The sequence below is a fragment of the Phacochoerus africanus genome, chromosome 1 (genome assembly GCF_016906955.1).
Source record: "Phacochoerus africanus isolate WHEZ1 chromosome 1, ROS_Pafr_v1, whole genome shotgun sequence".
Lineage (NCBI taxonomy): Eukaryota > Metazoa > Chordata > Mammalia > Artiodactyla > Suidae > Phacochoerus > Phacochoerus africanus.
The window spans coordinates 193,100,403-193,122,132 of NC_062544.1; the positions used below are offsets into that span (position 1 = coordinate 193,100,403).

General features: G+C 35.9%; 1 pseudogene; it reads right to left on the reverse strand.

Moving 5' to 3' along the window:
* Window positions 1-14,135: 14,135 nt before the first annotated feature.
* LOC125110901 (anaphase-promoting complex subunit 15-like) lies at window positions 14,136-18,472 on the reverse strand (annotated as a pseudogene).
* Window positions 18,473-21,730: the final 3,258 nt, after the last annotated feature.

Sequence of the window (21,730 nt, forward strand, 5' to 3'; positions counted from 1 at the left end):
CCCCTCAGTCCTCTACCACATTCTGATATGTGTTTGTGAACCCTATCATTGCATAGTACCATGAATCTGGAATTGTAACGCATTTGGCTACATTGGGGACCATTTGGATTTCTTCCTTATATTGATCTGCTGTTCTTTTTTTCTTAAGAGTCATAATCCGATTTTTTTAAAAAGAATACTTTAAGACAGCTACCATATCTTCCATGAGTAGCTTTATCCTCAAAGAAAAAAAAATATGTTTTCCATATACCATTCTGAACACTGTTTTTTGAATAGCCTACCAAACCTAAGTTTCTTAGGAAGGGTGATGTCAAGAGTTGAACATAACAAATACTTCAAGCATAGGTTGATCTCTAGTTATTAGAACACCAGTGTAAACATCCTCATTGCAGAAACTAGTTTTTAATATAATCTATGATAGCATCAACTCCTTTAGTGGCCAAAGCACACTAGTAATTCAGATTGAGACCTACTCCCTGCTAAAACCCCTTAAAATTTTACACGTACAGGCATTAAGCAAATTCTACCTTCATCCTGTTTTTGATAATTTGAACTTCACCTCATATTTAAGATACTGAAAACTATGACATTCTACCTTATTAGATGGAACACATTGTTCCAGCCTATGAAGATCTTTCCATCTGAGAAGTATGAAATCCATTAAAATGACAAACATCTTTTCTATCTTTTCCCAGATCATTAACAAAAAATACTATCCAGAATCAGATTGAAGACAAAGCTCTGGAGTAATGGGAGTTGAAGTAGTATGTATAGAACTGAGAACAGCAATAGCTGGTATTTGCTTAGCACTTACTTCATTCTTGGTTCTGTATTACACCCCGCAATAAATGACTGCACACCACCCTCAAAATACCTATATGTATTTACTTATATGGCTATATGTAGTCATTGGTTCATTCTTTAAAAGATATATATATATATTTTTTTTTTGGTCTTTTAGCTATTTCTTTGGGCCGCTCCCGTGGCATATGTAGGTTCCCAGGCTAGGGGTCAATTCGGAGCTGTAGCCACTGGCCTACGCCAGAGCCACAACAACGTGGGATCCGAGCCGCGTCTGCAACCTACACCACAGCTCACGGCAACGCCGGATCGTTAACCCACTCAAGGGCAGGGACCGAACCCGCAACCTCATGGTTCCTAGTAGAATTCGTTAACCACTGCGCCACGACGGGAACTCCCTAAAAGATATTTATTAAAGATCTATTATATGTGAGTCACTAAGCTACATATAAGTAATAGAAAAGTAAATAAACTATGGCCTTTGTTTACCCATTGCTAGTAGCCAAATGATTAATTCTTCATTTTGTCTACACATTTTGTCCAAATGCCCAAGACATTATCAGATAAATTCATCATTTTCTTCCATTTAAAATATTTGATACTGTAGTCATCTTTAGTAAGGAAAGTAGGATAATTGCTCTAGACCTATTTAAAATTTTCTGTTCTGACGGAGCTTTATAGTAAATGGTAGACAATATCATAGGAAAAGAATGTGGTTCTGCCACTGTATTTTCCCCTATTCTTACACTAATCATTTGCTATAATTAGGATACTGGTTTAGGCCAGGAAAGTGTAATTTCCAAATGAGAGTGCTTAATAGAAAAAAGTAACTCCATGAACAAAGTAAAAAAAAAATCCAAATAGGATAACATATTTTGCAGTGAAAAATAAACATCTCTCTCATTTCAGATCCCAATTCCTTAGTCTTCTTCCCCAGGAATATTTACAGTTAATAACCTATATATGTATTTCTACAAATATTCCATTCATATACAAATATGTGCACATGTGTTTTGCCTATGTATGTATGTAGAGGAGAATAAGTATATATTCTTTTTATCCTCATCTGGAAAAGCTCCATGGGAGCACACAATATGTCTGCTTTATGAGATGACTGAAATATATAAAATTTCTCGAATATGTTCATGAATACAAACTATTCTAATCAAATTTGCAACAGAATATGTTTACTTGTTTGTTTCCAGATCTTAGCTGGGTGAAGGTCAGGAATGACCAAGATCGTTCCTGAAGCAAAAGAATAAGCAGCAACAACTTCATATACCATATTTCAAGAGTTTCTATTAAGCTGTTGTAATTAAAACGGTGTAGTATAAATTAAGAGGTGCAAATGGAGAACAAGAGCAAATGAAACTCATAAATAAACAAATGAAAAAGGAGGAATTTGGGGTATGCTAGAGTAACAATACAGATCAAAAGGAAAGGAAAAACTCTCCAGCTAAAAGTTGCTATCTACATGAAAGAAAATTAACACCAGAAAATTAAAGATAGAAGTGTGAAAAGCAAGTTTTAAATGTTTTAGAAAATATAAAAAAAGTCATATCTTTTATAGGGAAGAATTTATTAAAAAATGAAACAGTATAAACCATAAAGAAAAGGTAAAAAATTGAAATTAAAATCTCAATATGTCAGATAATATTTTTAATGATGACAACCACATGCTAAAAGTAAATATTTACTACACATATAAGCAGTGAAAGATAAATTAACAAGTTGAATAGAAAACTCCTGTAAATAATAGGGAAATGACAACCCACAAGAAAAATGAGTTTGATTAAATACTGTGGATTGAAAACATGTCTTTGTTTCTGCCCTCACTAATCCTCACAAAAGTATAAGAGGAATTAAAAATATACAAGGTCATCAGAACAAGAAGAATAGAAGAAAAATTATAGATTAGGATTTCTATAAGGCTTTTGGAAGACAAAAATAGATAAATTAAAAGATATTAAGGAAATAATACAACCTATAAAAAATAAGTCAGAATTAGAAGAGTTAAAAGATGCTTTAATAGGACTCAAGAAAGAATTATAAATAAAACAATGATTTCAAAAGTGAAGACCAAATTGAAAGAAACACAAGGCCAAAGAATGCTTTAAGAAAGTTTAAAAATACCTAAAGTGTAAAGAAGGTAAAAAGGAGAAAAAATCCAAATAAAAGAGAAGAAAAAGAATTCAAGTAAAAATGACAAATAAAAAGGTAGGCAAATAAGACTCAAAATATATGTATATGGAATCTTCAAAAAAGAAAACTACAACAGAGAACAAAATAAATAAAAGTATAATTCCAGAAAATTAGCTCAACACAATAGAAAAAGATTGAAATTACATTTTGAAAGGATGATGCACTAAGTATCTGCAAAAGCTAAAATTGACCAACATTAAGATAAATTCTAGTAAGGTTACCAAATAGCAAAAAAAAAAAAAATTCTTTGTAAATTTACCTCCAGGTGAAGAGATTTTCTCTATGGTGGAGACTCTTGTAATATAACTAGGTTATCATCAGACTTTTCAAAAGCAATGCTTTATGCCAAAAGAAAATCAAATGGCATATGTAAGATGCTCAAGGAAAGAAAATGTGAGTCAATGATTTTTATATTTAGCCATAAACTAACTTTATTTAAAATATAGGTATGAAACCAATAGACAAATTGTTAACAACATTCAAGAGTTCGAGGAACATTGTTCACATGAACATTTCCAGAGAAATTTACCATAAAATGACCTTCAGACAAACAGAAAGATGATACTGATGTATGGACTTATGGCAAACACTAAATATGTATTTACTCAAAGAACTATGGCTAAATGAGGATTATAAGGTGGAGAGTACATTAGACAATAGCTAAATGCTTTGATAATGTAGACATAATACAACTATAAAAAATAAGAATAGGAAAATTATATGCAAAATTTTCAATGACATTCAGTAATTATATGGGTGTTGGAAATAGTGCTATTGCTACAGCAAAACTGTTACTTTTCTAATGAGGGAGATGGCAAAAGAGGAATTTGTGATATGCTATTTCTATCAACTCCAGCATCTTTGAGAACTAGCAGTCTTATGTAGAAGAAAGGATAATCTGATGCAAGATAGAATAGGTTAAGTAAACCTGTGGTCTGGATTTTAATGTAGACCAGAATAAATATTTTTTTAAAAAAGTTATGAAAATAACGGCCAAAACCATAGCAACGAGCATCTGCAGAGCTCAGATTGTGGTCTTGAAATAACATTTACTACTTTAAAATGCAAATCAGAGAGAAAGAGAGAGAGAGTGAGAGAGAGGTACCTGGAGAATGAACTGTAGGAGATGAATCTGGAAAATCTTATCAAAGACTTCTATAAATATATCAAAAAAGACTTAGGAGCCATCTTGAAGAAGATCATGCTATCTAAAGATGGGACAATTTGAGTATCAAAAAGGATAATTTCAATTGATTGAAACAGATCAGATCAAAATCCGTAAGTCAGTAATAGATTAAAAAAAAAACTCTTCTGTCACTTTTGGAGGATAACTAGAATTTAACTCATTGTTGTGAAAACTGATAACTAAAAGGAAGAGTTAAAGAATTTGTCCTACCATTCTTCTGTGAACCATATAACTAGGTAGCAAAGGTAATTTACTCTTTATAGCATTATTTCAGCTAATAAAAGAAGGATCATATTAGAATTTCATATTTCCACACTTCTAATAAATTAATGGATCTAACTATTGAGCATCAATATCATTATAAAAATAGAAACAAGCAGTCCTATGCACCTCTGGATGGAAATACACAACACCAATTCTGAAGCGGTCTTGTACTAAAAAATTAACCTATTTTCGATGAAGTTTCTAGGTCCAGCTTTTAAGAAATACATAGGACATAGGGGCAGGTTAAATACACAATGGAAATAAAATCAGCAAAATGCATATTATAGGAAATTTTATCACTTAAATTTCCTGGTTTCTTCAATGAATAAGTTTCAAGAAAAATATGGTGAGATAACATGGAGATTAAAAGAAACTTACAAAAACTTAAAAAAAAAACTGCATAGGGAAATACCCTTAAGAGATAAAATTATAAAGAAAAGCAATGTAGGTAACAAATACCCAAGATATTAATTTATTTTTATTTTTTAATTTTTTTAATAATGATTTTTATTTTTTGCATTATAGCTGGTTTACAGTGTTCTGTCAATTTTCTACTGTACAGATGACTGGATTAGGAAGATATATATATATATATATTATATATTAGGAAGATATATATATATATATATTATATATATAATGGAATACTACTCAGCCATAAAAAAAGATAAAATAATTCCATTTGCAGCAACATGGATGGAACCAAGACGTTAGTTTAAAAGGGAGGAAAGAAGTTGGGATCAAGATGGAACTTGTGAAGGATTTTTGGTGTGGTCTTCAAAGTTCTATTTCTTAATCTGGGTGTTTTTTCCCTGTAGTATTTTTCTTTCAGTGATGTATTAAACAAATATTTATTTTGTGAGATTTTCCTCTATCTACATTATAATTTACAATAAAATAAAAAGAGTTGTAATAAAAGATACCATATATGAAAATGTTTCAGCCTGAAAGGATATGAGTTTATTAATTGAAAGGGCCTACCAACTGCCCATCAAGCCTTCAGGCACATAGTCATAAAATGTCAGGGCATCAGAAGAAGAGTTTCTAAAACTTCCAGAGAGAAAGAAAAGGAGTTCTCAACATCAGCTCTGCAAACTAGAAGACATTTTTTAGGGGAAATTATGATCTATCGAGAATTTTATATTTAAACAACGTATTAGTCCAGTGTATCAATCCAAGAAGATATGAATCCAGGAGATAGAGATGGAACAGCCAGGAGGACCACTCAGGAGGACAGAAAACAATCAGCACTGCTCAGAGTGCCATGGGAGATCCTGGAAGAGAGGTCTCTAGGATAAGATTGAAATTGATGGAGTATCTGATATTTTGTAGATACTCCATGAAGAAAAAAATGTTATTTGTATGGATTTTATAATTTTTTTGCTGAATTTGAGGAGAATACAGAAAACGAAGCAACAAAAAAAATGATCATAGTCAATACAAAGAAAAAAAAAAGTACTATAAGAAATGGAATATAATACTTGACTATATATTTGTGCACACAAATAGAGGTACACTTAAAGGGTAATTCTTATAAGTGCAAAAGTTGGACCAAAGGATATTTTCTCTTTTGTTGACTATTTCCTAATTTATTTTCAAAGATGTTATATAAATTTACTCTCCCACCAACAGTGTATTAGAGTACCTGTTTCCCTCCACTCTGACCAGAAATGTAATTACCAATTTTTTATCTTTTCCATTTTAATAGTAAGTGGAATATAATTATTGGATTAATTTGCATTTTTAAATTGAAGTAAAGCATTTTTTTCTTATGCTTATAAGCCATTGTATTTCTTTTTATATTAAATGTCTTCCTTTACTTTGTATATTTTTTCTATTTGTTTATTAATCTCTTCTTATGGAATTATAAAAGCTCTCTATAGATAAATAAAATCAATACTTTTTGCCATATGTGTTGTAAATAATTTTGCTCAATTTTCCTTTGAATTCTATGTTATTTTGTGCTGGGCAGAAATGTTTGTGTTTTGTTATTTAAATGAATTAGTGTTTCCTTTTGTATTTTTTGGATTTTGTATCTTGTTTATAAAGACAATTCCCATTCCAAAATTTTTTTTTAGATTTGCTTATATTTTCTTCTGTATTGACAGCCTCATTGTTTATGGTTCAATTTTTGACCCATCTGAAATTTATATTCACAAGCAGGTAAGGAAGAATTTAGTTTTATTTTTTCCCAACATTTGAATACATTTCAGACCTCAGTCAGACCTCAGTAAAATAGATTGTGTTTTATTGTAAAGCTGAGAACTTTTATTTTTAGCTGCTGAAATCTACAAGACTGTAGAAAAGCAAGATGCTAGCAAAACCATGTGGATGGTTGCTACCCCAACCTATGTTCTTACATGCCTATAACTGAAACCCACCTATTCCTTTAGTAATTTGACATCTTACAACCAAGTGGTAAATTTAAAGGAGTTTAAAACTATCCAGTCAATGAAGGGAACGTCCTCTTATGATCCCAGTCTGCACATGAATACCATCATGGGGCTCTGGATTATAAAGTATATTCACATCTATAGGCCATATTTTTTAATTGCCACTCACTACTAAACTAGCCTAAAAATAACAAGCTTGCTGAGCTGATGAATCCTATAATCAGAAGAAAATCAATAGTTAGAAAAGAACTATGAAGGTTAAGTATTTTGATCTAGGTTGAAGTCAGGAAAGGGCAACAACAAAAGTACATCTTCACTTGACCTTGGATTTATAAACTTAAACCAAATGCCTCATAGATGCTACCATAGGATTGCAAGGGATTTCTACCAGGTAGGTATCTTAAAGACAAATTGTTGTCTTGACAGCTTTAAGATACCCTACCTGAGGGTCTTGAGTGTCTTCCCAAATTGTATAATATAGAGAAGATAGTCCTCTAATCACTTTTTCTCCTAATGCTAAGATTTTAATTGTTTAATTTCTTTATCCATTGCCCAAGATATATATTGCCTCTCGAACTTTCTAGCCTTTTTTTTTTTTTTTTTTTTGCTGAGCCTGTGGCATGCAGAAGTCCCTGATCCAAGCATGGAACCCACACCACAGCAGTGATCAGAGCCACAGCAGTGACAATGCTGGATCCTTAATCCACTGAGCCACCAGGGAACTCCTGATCATCATTTTTTTAAGGTTAATTCTTGGGCCCACACTTTGCTATTGCTATATAATTTATTGCAATATTTTTCACCCTAAGCCTCAAAGAAATAAGAACAGATAATTTTTTTAAGTAATAAAAAACAAAAAGAAATGATAAAAGACTTCATAATAGACTTGGAGAATATCTAATGGAAACCACTTTTGTTTAGATTTCCACGAAGGCTTTTTGCAGAGATGAATGAACTCATGCCATGAAGCTGCATATGTCTTAAAATATGGTAAAAGTTTGAGTCCTGTGTAAGCAAGACTGTATATAGAGGAACTCTTTAGCTGATGATCTAAGTAGTAATTAACATTCACTTATCATGTGTACATCAAGTTGCCACGCTACACAAAGTCTACACAATATTTTGGGAGACAAAAGAGCTTAGCAATATGTACAGTTTATAATAAAATATTCTGGGGAGTTAGGTGAGGGAGGAAGAGGGAAAAGAACTGGGATGCCCTGCAGATGTGTTAAGGAGGGAGAAGTATTAATTATTTTTAACTCCTCTGGCAACTAAAAGGTTTTTTTGAATAGTCAGCACATATGTTTGTTTCAAGGGATGTAAAACCATGGGGAAAGATTGAGGATGCTAATAATTAGAGCTGCAGCTGATGAATCATTACTTGCAGAAAAAATCTTAGCGAGGAAACAGTCATCAAGATAATATTCATCAGTAGGAATCAATCTCATCAATTTTCTCAAATTTTCCACAGTTCAAATTCTGTTTCAAACTACATTTTCATTCTCTGTCCTAAATCAGAAAGTTATTTTTACCAAAAAACACAGAAATAGAAAACTATAGATTAGAAAAAACTATTAGATTTGACGTGGAGGTAACTATATTCATCTATCAGAAAATATCTTGTCCTTTTATGTGCCATGTAGACCTGGAAAACAGTAAAGTGAAGATGTGAGTTAAGACTTATGAGAATTTTTTTTTCCTGGTGAGAATTCAGCCTTGAATATCTTGGTCAAAACTTCAAATTATTCTTCTGTATATTAGATAAAAAGACCCATCAAGTTCCATTTACCCAGCTAAGGTGACACTATTGTAAATGCTGCCTTCTACCTAGTATTGTCTACACTAGCCTCTATGCAAAAGAGCATCTCATTGCAAATCCTGAGTTTCTAGAGTTTCTCCCTCACTTTCCCTGCCCTCTGTGACCCCCTTTCTTTTCCTATTTGAAAACTTGTTTTGCCCTTTCCCCTTGGATGCACGATCTGGTCCTTCTTACCTTGGCTTTACTTCTGGGTGTTTTCTTCACTGTTCTCTATGTCAGTACATTCATACTATCATTTGTGGTAAAATCCCTCAGACTAGGTTTCTAGGGATCTTCCTTCATGTATTTCATTGTCTATCTTATCCATCTTCTCTTTATTAATCATTAGTGCCATTTTATAGTTTTGACTCTCAATCACTCTGTCTGGATGTTGAAACAGCCTCCTATGTAGTCTCCAAAGTCCTCTGTGACCTAGCTGCTCTTTACATCAATAAACTTCTCTATCTTCTTCCCCAAAAGTCTGGACTCTAACCACAAGTAAACCTTCTAAAGTTCTCCAAATGCGTTGTTCTCTTGGTCTCTCTGCTCTGAATCTTTGCACAGACACCTCCATCTTCCTGCTCTTTGCTTGGCCAACTCATAGTCCTCCGTTTGGACTCAGCTCAGAGAGAACCTCCTCTGGGAAGCTCCCTCTGGTCTTGATGACTTCTAGTCTAGGTAAAAATGGGGTTCTCTGTTTTATCTCTACCACAATGTAAATCACACTTTACTTGTCTTTCTCTGTACCCTCCTCAAAGTTATAAATTCCTTGAAGTCAGGGACTATCTTCCTTGCAGTTGTACTCCCTGTTACTACTTCCCAGTTCAGACTGGGGAAAGCAAATGACAGGTGCAGTCCATGAGAATGTCTTGACTTTTTGGCTTCCACGATTTTTCATGTGCTATTCTTTTTGCCTGAATTTCATCCCTGCAGATTTACCTTTCCTCCGTCCCTCTGTACATGCCCTAGTCTATTGTAACTCTGCTTATTCTTCCATATCAGACACAGTGTTCTCCCTCCCATGAGCATTCCCAACTCAGAACCACAAGAATTGATCTGATCTATATCCAATCATGTAACATAAATTACACTGCTTTATTGTGATACTCAATCATTTTTTTCCTCCTAAGATGGATGGATTAAAAATAGGGACTATGTCTTAAAATATTCATATTCCCTACATCATCTATTACTGTTTTGCAAAGAGTCAGAGCTTAACATATACTAAGTGAATTATTGTAAAACAATTTCCCAAAGCTCTGAATTTTTCTGTGTTTCCCCTATAAAATAGTATTTTCCCCTTGTGAATTTCTTAATCTTTCCCATTCTAACAAAAAAAAATATATATATATGATTTATTTCTGTATGTTTTCCTTAACAGAGTCCAACAGAAATCCTTCTGATGACTTGGTGGAAGCAACAGAAATGCATGAATAATTCCATTTGGTGCAGGTGAAATTGTAATTAGAATTCACATCTCTTCAGCTGATGTTTCAAAGACTCAAAGATCTCCAGAAGGAACTTCTCTCTTCTCTATCTATGAGCAATGTGGAGTACCTGCCCTTTTTATGTTTTCTCTCATCACCAACGTGACCAAAACCCAACAACCTATCATTTAAAACTCCAGCTCAAATCAGATATTTTTATCATCTTCCCTGATTTCTCTAAGATGAAAATAATTCCCTCCCAGCCCTGTATATACATAATACCCTATCTGTATCTCTCTTATGACAGTAATCTCTTTCTGCTTCATATTTTTGTAAGTATGTAGACCCATGCTTTGTATCCCTTCTCAAATGTGAATTTCCAAACAACAGAATTTGTGCCAGATTTGCTATTCCGCTTTGCCCATAGAAAAGTGCCTCACACTTATGTATTGGTTCTACAGCTCAAATTATCTGTCAAATGCCATATCCATATTTTATATCCAATTGTATTTCTGTAAAGATTATGTGAATGGGGAATTCTCCTGTGGGCATGGGGAGGTGGGGGAGCGGTTAAAAATCAGCATTGTCCCTACAGCAACTTGGGTCACTGCTACGGTGCAGGTTCAATCCCTTACCAGGGAAATTCCACAGGCCATGGGAACAACCAAAAAAAAAATAAGTTTATATGTATAAATATGATATGTACATACAGTACTCATATTTGTGTCTTTGCAATAGAACTAATATGTATATTAAGCAAATCTGATCACCACTCTAAAAGTGAAACATCTAATTGATATTATTACAACTTAAATTGTAGCCCCAAACTTATTTTGGTGCCATTATTCTCCCAAGATGTAACAAAAACCTCAAATAGAACTTATACCATATGGCTTTGATATCACTTCCTTCCTTCCAAAGCCTTCCTTGATCCTCAAAGAAATCCTAGAGTTTTTATTGTAATTACAGAATATTATAGCTGCCCTCTCATTTAACTGCTTTGTTTGTGATTTCATTGAGGACAAGGACTCCATCATTATATTGACCTCTGTGTTCACAATGCTTAGTAAGATAACTGTGTTGGGCAGAATAATATTTACCTCCCACTCCACCCCTACCAAAAGTATCCACGTCCTAATCTCCAGAACCTTTTCAATGTGTTACCTAACATGGCCAAAAGTAACTTTGCAGATCTGTGACTAAGTTATGATTTAGAAATGAAGAGACCATTCTGGATTATTCAGGTGTGACCTAAATGTAATCACAAGGGTCCTCATAAATGAAACCCAGAGGCAGGAGAGTCAGTCAGAGAAGCTACATCAAGAGAGGCATAGGTTAGGCGAATGTAGTTAATAGCTTTGGAAGTGGAAGAGTGACACAAGCCAAGGAATGCAGCTCGCCTCTGGAAGCTGAAAAAAGTGAGAACATGGAATTTCCCACCCAGAAGGAACACAGTTCTGCCTACACCTTGATTCTAGTTCAGTAAGATCAATTTCAGTCTTCTGACTTCCAGACATGTAAAATAACGTGTTGCCTTAAGCCAACAAGTGTGTGGTAGCATGTTACAGCAGCAATGTAAAACTTTCACAATAGCTGACACTGTGCAGGTGATTCATAAATATTTGCTCATTAAAAGAGCAAAAGGATATTAGGCCTGAAAAGAGTCTGATAGGATCAATTGAGTTGGAAACATAGAGGGTATGTGTGAGATAAAGGCAGGTAAAGAATAATTTCCCCATTGCTAGCTGATGGTGGGCTTGTAAGAGAGGTGCAGGTTAACAATGACAACAACAAAAACACCCAAATTCCCCATTTTCTGGCTTGGGCAACTAAATGGATAATAGATAATATATAAAGAAAGGTTATGATCTTAGTTTTGCACACATTTGGAATCAGGGTCACTATGGAACAACCAGAGGGAGATATCAAGGAACAAAGGAAAATTTGGTCCAGGAGCTCAGAGAAGATCTGATGTAACCCAACAGTCTTGGACAATGAAGTTAGAATAGCAATATAATTGGAGATTATGCTAGAAAGACAACATGATGTTTCTTAAGTGCTAGAGAAGCCAAACCCAATTCATCAGAAGGAAATTGGAATGGGTTTTTGAAGGTATTTGGACTGGGAAATGATGTAATCAGAATGATGCTTTAAGATTAACGTGGTAGTCTTACATAAAATAGCTTGGTAGAAGGGGAGAATTAAGACAAAAATACCATTTATATCTTACATATCACTTTCAAGGACACTTTCCTATTTGATCCTCATAGCAATCTCATGAAGCAGGTAAGATAAAGCATTATCAAAGGCCATACTTTTTGCTATATCATCATAAAATCACTTGTATAAGATTGATGATTATTTCAACCTACATTTAAGTGTTACATACAATTTCCAGTAAGCTCAATTTCTTACTATTCTAATCAGTGTATTAGTGTTCTTGGTCAAATTCCTAGCTTCAAACATTCAGGATCTACTTATCAATAGATAAATCAACAGAAGTGAATGAAGGAATATCATCCATATAAAATATTTCAAATAAATAAAATAAAATATTTCAATACTTACATAAATCAAGTTGTCCCTGAGGGGAAATAGGGACAACATTGCATTTTTATTAAATGGAATACCAAAACATTACTGTGAAATGAGTTGCTTTTGTCCCAAATAGTTGTTGTGATGATAGAGTCCTATTAGTCCAACCCTGTTAACCAAGTAAAAGCATCTGGATGAACCAACTAAAAACCTTCTCTAGGTTTCTCACATGGCACTTTGAGATTTCAATTTTGACTCTAATATCCATCTGAGAAGGCTTTAAAATTACAGAGCTCAAAAATCACATACTGCAATGAAAGAGTCTCAGGGGCTATATTTAGGTGCTGTTAAATCACCAGGGATGATTGGGTCAGAACAAAAGAAAGATAACTGAGAGAGTACTCAGGTAAATCAGGTTAGGAGCTCAAAATTTCTCACCATTACAATTCCCAATTCAGTTCTCTTCGTTTGATTTATGGAAGGCTGCTCTGAAGCATTCCTATGAATAATTCAGCACTTACAGCCTCGAGAAGCCATGTAAGCCTATCTTCATATAGATTAAAACAGGTTCTAAAGTTGATTTCACTACAACTTAAGCTCATCTTGGAGTTCATTTTTTGACTCATGATTTGGTTCTACACCATCACTAATCCAAATAAAACCACTATTTTCAAAATGCAGGCATTAGCAATTATCTTAGGTGATCTCGTGATCTCAGTGTTTCAGTAACACAGAGATGGTCAACATGGTCTAAAGCTTTCTCTCTCAAAGTACGGTCTGTGGACCAGCAGCATCAGCACACACTGGAGCTTGTTAGAGAAGGGAAAACTAGAGACCTCCCAGGAACCTACTAAATCAGAATCTGATTTTCACAAGATCCCCAGGTAATTCATTTCCACTTTACAAGTTTTAGAAGCTCTGATCTAAAGAGCAGGCATTTCAGAAATTGCTTTGAGTTTTATGTCCTAAAATCCTTTCAGCAAACATTTCTAACATTACAGCAGCTCCAAGCCCTTCCAAGTTTCCTATTTCTTCTGCTTCTTCTGTTCAGTTTCTTTGAGATTATAAATAGTCAATCATCCAAAGAGTTTTCAGGCTCTTTATACTGGGGCATGGTGGTGAATGCATATAAGGGTTTATTTTTTTCCACTAAACACACTTCTTGCTTGACCATACATATGCCATGTTTCCTTTTTTCCAACTTAATTTGTAAAATCATAGTAAGGAAAGAAGAGGGAGCACAGTTGGCAGAATGTGTTGGGATGAAGTAGAATATATTATAGGTCAATATCCTTTTCCCCCAGTTCCACCTCACGGATAATAATTTCAATTACTGGATTATAATTTTAACCAATTTATGTTAACTAGGTACTCACTCATGGGAAACAGATAAATCTCTGAAGTTTAATAAATTACTGACAATTTTACTCTCTGCATTTCCTTACTTGAGATGGCTTGAGGGTGACATTTCCTCATGAGTAGACCGGGTGAGCAGAAGTGTTTCTTGCTGTGTTTTGTTTTTGTTTTTCCTAAACAGCCATCAGCTGGTTCTGCAGGGGGTATAGAGCAGGTTGGCCAGCATAGAATCTCCCTGAGGCCACCCTGCCCTGTCTACCTCCGATTATCAACTGCTCCTGACCCTGTTTGTTGCCCTCCATGTCTACCTCAGTGACACTCCATTATCAGACTACTAGCTATAATCATTCATCTCATCCATGTCCTGCATGTCCTCATTGTCCTCTAAGTCTTCACTCCCCTCATTGTCTTAATCTCTTGCCTCCTTATGTACTGTGAGGCTGTCTTGCTAAGAGATATCAAGTTGCTGTCTTGCTGTGTAATGCTCTGGAGCCAGGGTTAGTGATGCTGTTCCTGTGGGTGCAGCTGTCTCTTCCAACTAGGGTCCATCCAGATTAAACCACAAGGTCTCTGCAAGAGGCAAGAGTGAGGGCCACAAGGTAGATGGGGCTCCTAGATAGTTTTTTGACCTTGCCCAACTCACTTAACCTCTGAGAGTCTTGGTTTCCTCATCACACTAAGAAGTAGCAGCCTGCCATTGTGTCTTAAGATATGGAGTGTGCATGGCAGCAGGATGATAGCAAAAGTGAGCCATTTTCAGCTTCCTGCAGAAATGTTCAGTCACAGCCCAGAGTTTAGGCATAAGGGGACAGGCATTTGGTGCATATACATAGATTCAGAAGGCCTGGATTCCAGTCCTAGCTTTGTTACCATTTACAGTCATTTGCCAGCCACATGGCCTTGGACAAACATTTAGCCCAACTAAGGCTTTATTTCCTAGGGAGTATGATGAGGAGGGGAATCTTCACTCATGTTCAATGTCAAATATGTATCACATAACTTTATATGCATATGTCACACATTCCTCCCAATAATTCTAAAAGACTAATCATTAGTCTTAATAGGGAAAACTGAGGCTAAAAAGATCTCATAGCCTGCAAATAGCTGAGAAGGAATTCAAACTCAGGGCTAGCTAACTCGAAGACCTATAAAAGACTATATATATATATATATATATATATATATATATATATATATATAATTATTTTTTTCCTTTTCAGCTGCACCCATGACATATGGAAGTTCCCAGACCAGGAATCAAATCCAAGTGGCAGCTGTGACCTATGCTGCAGCTGTAGCAATGCCAGGTCCTTTAACCCATTGCCCTACAGCAGGAACAACTCTATTTTTTTTCTTTAGATCAGTGCAGCCTACTGATATATGATGTTGTAATGTCCAAGTGAATTTTTGAAAATTACATTTTTAAAAAGCAAAATATACAGAAAAGTATGGTGTGGTTATAATATTTTAACTAACTTTGTTTTGATCATATTACAACAGCAAAAAGCCTCAGCCCTGCCCCAAAGATGCTGAAAGTCTGGCTGTGATAAAGCCTCATAAAACAGATAATGGATATACTATATTACATACATTCAGTTAGTTCATTGACTTGAGTATGTAGTAAGAATGACTGGGGTTGATTTTGCAAGCAATACAAAGTTGACTAAGATGGACTCTTTCCCTCAAAGAAATAATACTATAGCAAAGTTGGTATGTAAAGAACTTGCTGCAAATAAGACAGGATGAAATGATTATTAAGTAGTGGTCCAAGCAGCATATCAAGAGAGTACAGAGAACAAAACACTGACTGAACATAGCAAAGAAGAATCTACAGAACATACCACTCTTAGGAGTCTTAAAAGATGTGCAGAAAATGTGAGAATGCATTCCAGGCTCAGAAAAAAATGATGGGCAAAGGCAAGGAAGCATGAAAGCATATATGTGAAAAAGTGTTGAACTGAGGTAGTTACACCCCAGAATGAAATAGTCCTGGAGAGAAAAAATAGACTTACCACCTTAACTCTTTAGTAATATTTGAATTCTTTGCAACATGCCTTCTCTCCTGGTTTTCTTTTAAATTTAAATGATGTCATATCTGAAGAAAAACGTATATTACATTGTATAGTGTGAAAAAATTTGAATAAAATTTTCTACCATGTAATGTGCTAATTACAGTTACCAACAGTAAAACCAAATGGGTTAAGAAAAAGCAGAGGATTCCCAAAGAAGAACATTTGTGCAAAAGAAGCAGAGCTTAAGGTGGCCTTAAATAATAGGTTAGAGATGACTAGCTAGAGAGGAGAAAGAATTGAAAGAATTCTGAAAGAGAACTCGGATGACTTGTCATTTCAATCATGCCTCCTTGCTTGACCCAGTTTGCCTGAGTGGAATTGTGCAAACAATTGTGGAACGTCTCTGCCACCAAGAGTACATATCGCTGTGGTTAAGTTTAAAAACCCATGAAATGAAGCATGCTACAATGAAATAGAGTGTTTTGCAGTTTGTCTTTAAAGTTCCTCCTTAGCAATTTGTATTTTCTTTCTAAAAGCTTAGAACAAATTTAAGTTCATGGCATGTAAGTTCACCTCTTTCTTTTCTTTTTCTCCCACATTTCAGTGTGAAAGTGTAAGTAGAAAATCTGGGAACCTATATTTGAATATTTAAGGATATTATGGCATCATTGGTTCTTTACAAACACATTCAGGCACTTAATTAAAGAAAAAATAATAGTAGAAGAACTGCATAGAAATATAATAAGCCCGATTAAAGCAGTTCATACATGGCTGCTTAAAAAGTGTACTGGAACACTAACTAAATGATCTAAAAAATAAACAGACATTAGTTAAGTCTATATTAAGTACTATTGACAGAACACAGTGTATTTTCATGTTCGATCAATACTTAAGTTGATAAACTTTTATTGTATTAATACATACTGTTAATTACATTTCACTTTAAAATAATGCTCATTATGTCTAGAAAAAAATGAGAAATATATTAGCTTAATTATATTCAAGTCTCTATCTTTTTTTTCAGTGATTCCATTTGTGAATCTGAATCCAAGTTTTTTAAGCACTGGCATGGTTCTATCCTTTTCCTAAGAAGTGGGTCAGAGTCTGCATCAGAGCCTTACCATCTACAAAAGGCAAACCACCTGGGGGGAAGAGAAAAATGACCTAAGAAAATGAGCTTAGACATTCCAAAGACAACTTTCTATATTACTGAGGTCTAGCTCTCACCTGGACACCAGAAAGGATAGGGAAGTCAAGCTATTCATTAGAAGAGAACCCAGATTAAGTTCCTTTTAATGAGCCAGTGGGAGGAAAGTTAGGTACTCTGAGGATTTCCCAAGAGCATCTACTCAAAACCAAGAGACCAAAATGGGGTAATGGGTACAGAATATACTTACTCCTTACAAAAGAGCTCAAATGTAGGTATCTCATAAAAGGCAATTTCTTCTCTCAGGGTCTCATTCTTCCAAGACTATTTTCCAAATCTCCTCACACATCCAGTCACATCACCCTCTGTCTTTCCCACTATATCTAGAGGTCCGTTCCCATGCCTTAACCAACTCTGGCTCCTGGGACATCAGCAAGGTCTATGGTCCAAGTCGGCCAGGTCCAGTCAGCAAAACAGAGCTCCTGACATGTAGTTCAAAGGGACTTTAGATAGAGGGAAATAGTTATGAAAGTGTTGGAAGAGATGCAGAACCAAAAGGGGTGATGAGAAAACCCATAACATTAGCAAGAGCAGGAAGCTGCTATCACCCTGTGGACTATGATTAAAAAACCAAACAAACAAACAAACAAAAAACCTGAAATCATTAGAACCCAGGAGCCAGGGATATCCAATGGGAACCAATACCACAGAGTGGGGAAGCAGGGGGGAGGCTAAATTGTAAGCAGGTATCACAAGAAGAGACAGAGCTATTACCACACATCTCCCAAATCAGAGAGCAAGAAGGGGAATGAACCTGACTTTTGACCTTGCCTTCCAATTTTCTGCCAAGTCCTTCCATTGGCCAAATGAAAACCAGCAGGGATAATCCCTTGTGATACAGAGCAGGAGAAGGCTGGCAATGGGTCTGAGATCAAACACTGAATAACTGATAGAGTCCCCTTTTCATCTAGGAATGGAGATCAAGCAGTTATTTAATATTCCTTTTCCCAGGAAGAGAATGTCTTCTTCAGGAAGACATCTGGGACATACACACCAGAATACCCTGGAGTAATATATTTAATGAGCCTTTCTCTCTCCTTAAATGACTGATTTTTCTCTCTCCAAGCAGCAACTGAGATTTGCTGCAGGGCCTGACTTGTGGCAGCTGCTAAGGTCTCCCACCCAATTCTGCCAGCCAGGAACTATGACCTAATCTCTGGTGCGGAAACTACTCTCTTACTGTGGAATTCAGCACCCTTAACTGCCGAGTACCTCTGAAGTCCCTGATGGCTTGTAGTGATTCACTGGGGATCTGGAGACCTTCCACTTCTTTCTCCAAATCAAACTGCATCTAAGTGAGGATAATCATTTTTTAGCAGCCACAGTAAAGATACAATTTTTCCCCCTTTTTACAGTCACACTGCAGCACATGGAAATTCCCAGGCTAGGCATTGAATTGGAGCTGCAGGTGTCAGCCTACACCATACCCTCAGCAATGCCAGATCCAAGCTGCATCTGTGACCTATGCTGAAGCTTGTGGCAATGCTAGATCCTTAACCTGGGGCTGGGGATTGAACCCACATCCTCATGAACACTATGTCAGGTGTTTAACCCACTGAACCACAACGGAAACTCCAAGACACAAAATTTTCAGTGGTGAGCAAACATAATAAAAGTTTGTTTCTCGCCTCTCCCCCTTCTTGAAGTTGTCTGGATGACATAGCCTCCAAGGCAGCTTAGGACTGAGTTGCAGCTTCTGACAATCTCTAAGGAGCCAGCTTCTAGGGTCATTTACTAGCTTTGATAGGAGGCAAGATCAGTAATCAGCAAAGCTGTGCAGCTTTTGTACCTCAGCAAGGAACAAGAATGGAAAAACCGAGCCGAGAGAGGTGACTGGCAGCCCAGGTTCACTGGCACCAAGATTCAGAATCATCTGACAGCATCACGGTCCAAACCTTGGTCATGTCAGCTTAAAACTCTTCTTGAAGTTGATGATTGTCCTCACTGATTCATATGTCAGAAGCATATGAACCCCTTAGTCCTATCACTCAAGCCGCTCAGTGGTCCAGTGTCCACCCTGGCTGTCACCAATGACTTACATTTCCTTTTAGAGATCAAGACTAAGGCCATTTAAAAGAACATTGGTACAACTTTTGGAACACAAAGAAAAATTATCAGGATTCACCCTCTTCTTAGGGGGCCAGGTAATTTTGTTCAAGATAAAGTAACAAAATAAAAACATAAATAAGAATGGTGAGCCCTTTCCCCATAATAATCATAAAATGTGAAATAGCTCTCTGCATTCTTCTACCCACAATGATCTCTGACCACCTGAACAAGGACCAATAGTTAGTAAACTAATTTTCCTAGGGCACCTACAACCTGTCCATGAAGCTGAGGTATATATAGATGATGACCTTTAAGCATCTAGTGATTTCATTTGATCTGGGAAATGGGCTAGGTCAGGTAACACTTCATGAATAAATTATTTTATATTACTTTTTCAGAAAGACTAGATTTAGTGGCCTTAGGATGCTCAGATTCTCGGTATTTCATCTTTGACTTGCTCTCTCATACAGCTATCATCCTCTTTCTGGAGCGTTCTATTTTTCATTGAGATGGTATGCATTTTTTACCATATACATGTAGATAAAACTCTTCCAGCATATTTACTGATTGGGTTTTCTGATTCCACGAGGCATCTGGCAATCTGATCTTCCAGTTTGCCTATTTGATTTTTTCTCTTTTATAGTAAGTGTTCAGTTTTTGTCAAAATACTGCATTTGTAGTGTTTAAAGACTCAAATAGTACTAAAGTCTTGCAATGAAAAATACCAGTCAGCCACTATTACCAGGCTTTTCTCTCCAGAAACAAATCAATTTCAACTCCTTTGCCTATTTTATATGGTGTTAACCTTCATATTTATAAATATACTTGTACCATTTCTTTGACTCTCTAACATTTATTTTCAAAAAATTTAAAGCCACAGAAACATTGAATGAATTGTACCTTTCATTGAGATTCACCCATAGTTAATATTTTGCCACCTTTGTTTTACCCGCCTCTCTCTTTTGACTGAAGTATCTGGCTCTAAGTTGTACATGTTATGACACTTTGCAACCAAATACTTAAGCATGTCTACTTTAAATAAGGGTATTTTTGCTCCAAATGTCTTCTGGCTTTTGATGATACTGTTTAAGGAACTCACAGGCTACATTAACATATCCTCAAGTCAGAAATCAAAGATGGCCTGGTGGAGCATAGGATAAGTTTTATTAGAACTTAGAGAAATTTTATTCCTACACTAGCACATACCTGGTGCATCTACCTGACCTCATAGAATTTGAATACAGCTTCCTTTACCTATAATTCTCACTTCCATAGAAATTATGAGCTCCGTTTCCATTGCTTTCCTTCAATCTTCAGTGCCACATCTGCCTTTTCCATCTACTAATAACTTCCAGATGACTTTTACCACTGGTGACCCAGGAGGACCTCCAATACATTCGTAACTGTATAAGAATGACATTTAGCAGCCCCAAGCCCTGGCATCAGATGTTCTTTGGGCCTTTTTGCAAATTCTACACTTACCTTCATCCTAGAAGCAGAAGAAACTAAACACTATGTGAGTTATCAGCCTCTCTATTAATAACTCAATTCATCTACCTCCCTAGATACATTCATGCCATTGTTCGTAGGTATACTTATATCCCAGGCCCAAGAGCCTCTGTTGAATGATGCAAGATGAGAACCCACCATTATTACACAGGTGCTCTCTTGCAACCTGTTATTCCTAGGGAACCTGTAGTAAGAGTCCTTCTATCTCCACAAATTGGAACACTCCTTAGAGGTTTAAAACACTCCACAAAGAAATATGACTTCTGCTGTACCTGGGAAAGTGTATAAGGAAGTGACATACAAGCTGTACTAGAAACCCCGAGCCGTTCCTCCATAACAGAGGTCCTAAGGCAGGAGTCCAAGTGCCCAACAACCCTCTTTCTTCTACATCCTCCAGAATCAGGGCAAGGGAGGGGACCTACAGAAACATGATCCCAGCAGTCAGAAATATATCCTTGCTTAAGGCATGAAGGAAGGACTTATTCTGGACCTGGTCTAAGCCAGAGAAGAGACCAAAGAGAATAGGATGGAATGTGCACTGTTGGGATGTTTAGGAAAATAAATTGCAAAGTTAGGTCTCTGTGTCAATTTCCTTTCATTTGGAAAAGGAAGGGGCAGCCGGGTAAAGGCAAGTGCTTAAGGGTGTGTTATGGGTAGGAAAGTTGACCTTTGATTTTCATTTTTATTTTGTAATTTTTAGTGATCATATATATTTTCAATAATGATTTTTTCCATTATAGCAGGTTTATAGTATTCTGTCAATTTTCTACTGTACAGCAAGGTGACCCAGTAGCATATACTACTATGAGGTACCACCTCACACCAGTCAGAATGGCCATCATTAATAAGACCACAAATAACATGCTGGAGAAGGTGTGGAGAAAAGGGAACACTCCTGCACTGTTGGTGATCACATATCTTTAGTGATCACCTTTTCGCCAATAGAGATCCAAATCTTTTACAAAGATGCTTGCAGAGAGTGTCTTCCAAT